This window comes from Cavia porcellus, unplaced genomic scaffold (genome assembly GCF_034190915.1).
Source record: "Cavia porcellus strain 051 isolate PalLab524CR breed Dunkin Hartley unplaced genomic scaffold, mCavPor4.1 scaffold_10, whole genome shotgun sequence".
NCBI lineage: Eukaryota > Metazoa > Chordata > Mammalia > Rodentia > Caviidae > Cavia > Cavia porcellus.
This window is the reverse complement of record NW_026947493.1, coordinates 63,525,776-63,529,949: the sequence shown is the minus strand read 5'-3', so window position 1 is coordinate 63,529,949 and position 4,174 is coordinate 63,525,776. Positions and strand designations below refer to the sequence as shown.

The following is a 4,174-nucleotide window of genomic DNA, read 5'->3' as shown; positions in this document are numbered from 1 at the left end:
GATTTATTATGTAATTTTTTTTTGCTTTCTAAAAATAAAGAAACAGCAAGCAGGTTGGTGAAGCATGCTCTTGGGTGTATCTGGGTTAGTTATTTGATTCACAACTTTGATCACTATATATGGTCCTTTGCCCCTTACTTTTCTGGCACTGCTTCTCCCTTGTTCTGCTTTTCCATCATCATGAACCAAGTTGCTTTTTCCCTTCTGCCCTTTTGCCATGATGTTGATGTTTTTGCTTTGGAGCTAGCTAATCTTGTACTGAATCTCCAGAAATATTGAGTGAAATAAAACTTTTCTTCCTGTAAGGTGAGAATGTATTGAATCTTAGCCACAAGAAAGTTTCACTTCAAATATATTTTAGTTTTAATATTCTCTTAAAAACCAAAATGAGTTTGCAAAGTGAATAGCAGATGCAGGAGTCCCAGATCTGTGCTGCAGGGGTCTACTCCAACATGAGCAACCACATGTCCTTTGGTGACACCAAGTTTGTTCTTAACCTGCCCTAGGAGAAGCTGGACCATGTGATTCTAGGGAGTAAAGCCATGTGGTAATGTTACAGGCAGCTGAGCTAGTTAGAAATACTATAGTCAGACAGGGCTGGGCCCTTGAAGAAGCCAGCACAGAGGAGCAGATGTCTGATGACCTTGGAGGAGACACACCTCTTGCTGTGGGCCAGATCTCAAGACAGAAGGCAAAACAAATGCAACCACATCCTTAAGTATAACCCTTAGGGATTAAATCTGGATCACTTTAAGAAGTCAGGAGTCACCATTCCAGTCCCTTATAGGAGGAGTCATTGATCTCTAAGAATACCTGCTTTTCATGTGACTTGCCTCCCCATTTATTCCCAATTTAATCAATTTTACCTGAGCTATTAAATTTTATTGGCTAAACATAGTGAGTTCCCAGTTTTTCCCAGTTTATACCCATCTCAACTCACGGTTTTACTCTATAAAAATCTTGCGAAAATATAGAATCTTTGGCAACCTGCTTGGGACCTCTTCTGTCTCTCTCTCTCAGACAGAAAGTTTCTTTCTCTCAATAAATATTTCTGCTTTTAACCTCCGTTGTTCCTATAATTCATCTCTTCAAAGAAGTGACCAGGAAGGGGAACTGTCACAAAGTGCGACTGGCTGGTGGCTTCCATACTCAGATTAGACACTGCTCCAGGCTACAAAGTGACTTCCAAGCACAAGGGCTACCAATTTCAAGGGAATCATTTCCCGGTGGCTGGGGGTGCTGTATGCTCATCCTCTAGAAGGTGGTAGAACATGTGGAGAAAGCCAAGGAATACAAAATGAATGGCCACCAGGAGCGGATGCTGGCCCAAATATGTGGAAAGCTTCATCCAGGGCTCCACTGAGGGGCTCCAGCCCTGGATCCAGGACAAAGGCCCCATCATGGGGAGTTAGGTTGGTTTCATTGGGAGCTATGATGATCTTTTGGTTCCTGAAGAGAGTTTGCAGGCTTAGTGACCATGGTCAACAAAGCCATGAGTGCAAAGTTTGAGTGGCTTGCAGTAAGTGCAGAACAGCTGCTGATGGAATTGCCCTTCCTTTCAGCCTTCAAGAAGGACAAATTCTCCACTTCAAACTTCACTTTCCAGGATGTTCTCACTTTGGCAGCCTCTGGTATTCCTGCTGGCTTCAACATCCTCAATTAGGATGATCTAAGGCAGACAGAAAGCTTTAAGAATGTGTCCTGGAGTGTGTGCTGGACAAAGGCACCATCATTGGGCCCCATCAAGTCAGTATGCCTTGCAGAGGGGTAGCTGATGTTCCTGGAGGAGGAGGACAAAGACCTGTATACCTGTTAAAAGGGGCCTTTCTTAGACACACAGGCAGGGCTTCATGGGCAGCTGGGCTGTGGTGGTGGCAAGTTCTTTGTGCAGGATGAGAAGGGAGTGTTCAACTCTGACTCACTCTGAAATTTCACTCTGAAATAGTGATCCAGAGACTGGAGAGCAGATTCAAAGCTGGCACCAGAAAGAGAAGATGTGGGACAGCAAGTTCAGCACCATTTCCTCTAGCTATGAAGAGTGCTGGGAGAAGAGTGTGTGCCTGTACCCCTGTTTCAACCCCCAAGTGCTGGGAATCTTCGGCTTCAAGGAAGCTGATGAGAAAGATCAGATCTATGTGTTTCAGGCAGGGCTATTGGGTGGCTCTTCAGGTCTCCAGCTGGGCCAAAACAGGCCCAGTTTGTGATCCTGAGGGTCTTTCTGGAGGCTGGAGGGGAGCTTATTACCATTCTCCCACCACAGGATCTGATGGGCACCCAGATTCTCGAGTCCACTTTCACCATAAGATCGACTGTCTGAAATGGTTCCTATAGAGGCTCCAGGCAATGAAATCTGCTGTTGAGGTGGCTGGAGAGTGGGCCCTGTATGAAGGATGTGCAGTGGTAACTAATGTAACCAGGCACTTCCTCATTCTCAGGGACACAGCGCTGTTGCACAAGGAATCACCAAAGCTCACTGGTCAACCCAACACCCACTTGGAAGGCTCAGAAGTGCTCCTTCTTGAGTATGAGGCCTCAGCACTGTTGGAGACCATAAATTCACAGTGGCTAATTTTTCATACTTCCTAAGGGATAAGTGGAGGTTTGGGATTATGATATCACCCTTTTGAGAGTTCCCCTTAACTCTTTTGGGACGGACCATCTTCTCTCATCCACTAAGACTAAATTTAAACAACTAAATTTAAAAAGAATACTTCAGGACAAGGTCCTTCTTAGCATAAGATCACCTCCCCCTTTGATTAATCCCAGGATTATCCATTGCCTGCTGAGTCATCCATCTCTGAATCTTCTGCTGACCTTGAGTCTTCCCCTAGCTGTCCCACATTGTATGCACCTAATACATAATGGCTGGTTTGGAGTATCTTGCTCTCTGTTCATCATGAGATAATGACCTCCAAATCCCCCATCTCATATTACTAAATTTGTTTCTGTTATTTCATCCTTTTGCTGTACCCTCATAGACAGTTGTGGATCTTGGCCAGGTCCCTGATACAGCAGCTGGACTCATCAGATCCTTCTCTGAGTGCTTCCTGGAGGATGCGGCTGACTTGAAGGCAGTTCTCACCCAGATGGATACTGCTGATGCCTGATTCTGGAAGAGCCCCAGGGATGCCTGGTCTGGCCAAGCTTGAAGACTTATGTGGCTCCTCCCTGTACTCCATCAAAGCAGGGTTGGGTGTAACACTCCACTGTGTAATTGGGGGACAGGGGAGGGGCAGGAGCTGGGACTTTGGTGCTACCTCAGCTGAAGGTGGTGACAGCCCTTTCATTTGTCCACACCTTCTGATTACCAAGTGCTTCCCTTTTGTTATTTGATCCATTCTGCCATCAATGAAGTGAACACTACTGAACTCTTTATCTAGTTTCCCAGGTAAGGAAGTGGCAGTTTTAAGAAGTGACTGATCTAGACTTCTGGGAGAACATGGCGGACAGATAGCAGCAGCTACAGAGGCTCTCTGAAACACCCAGCTTAGAATTCAGGAATGGTGCTGAGTAAGGAATCATAAGCAGGAGGAGATATGCACCGGTGACCCAAGAACGAACTGGGCTTAGAGAAACCAACTGGGAATGCAATCCTGGTGCTATAACAGGAACAGATAAAGCCTCAGCGTGGAGGCTGGAGCCCACGAAATTGGAAGCCGCGATTTGGGTTTCGTGCCGCCACCGCTGCGTCTGCATCAGCTCGGCAGGGAGAGACGCGCGGAAGCTCTGAGAACAGGAATCGGTGAACGGAGTTAAGAGCGGGATGGGCGGGGAGCTGTGCATCCACCTCCGGTGAGTGAGGGAAAACTGGGACTCTGCCACGGTCCAGGAGACTCCAACAGAGGACATTCTGGGACCAGGCAGACTTGCAGGAACAGAGCGCTGCAGTGACTTCAGTCATGTATCCCCCTCTCAATCAGGATTGGTGAGCAGTGCCTAGCCCACGTGACGCTGCTGGCTGAGATCCAGTAGGCTAGCACAGCCCAGGTGCCAGCTCCTGAAGGTAGATTGATCTGGAGTGGTGGGCCCTGCATAGGCTGCCTGGTCTGCAACTTCCTGGTGCGCTGCGGTGGGTGGGAACACCTAGCCAGGGCAATTCAATCAGACTGTGGCTGACAGGGAAGGAAGCTGGGCCTCCTATATATGCTTGCATATATAAGGAACAAAGAATATG

At 47.3% G+C, this 4,174-nt stretch overlaps 1 pseudogene; it reads left to right on the top strand.

Annotated features, from left to right (window-relative positions):
- The first annotated feature begins 1,063 nt into the window (after positions 1 to 1,063).
- LOC100716694 (dipeptidyl peptidase 3-like) lies at positions 1,064 to 2,586 on the top strand (annotated as a pseudogene).
- The last annotated feature ends 1,588 nt before the right edge of the window (positions 2,587 to 4,174 follow it).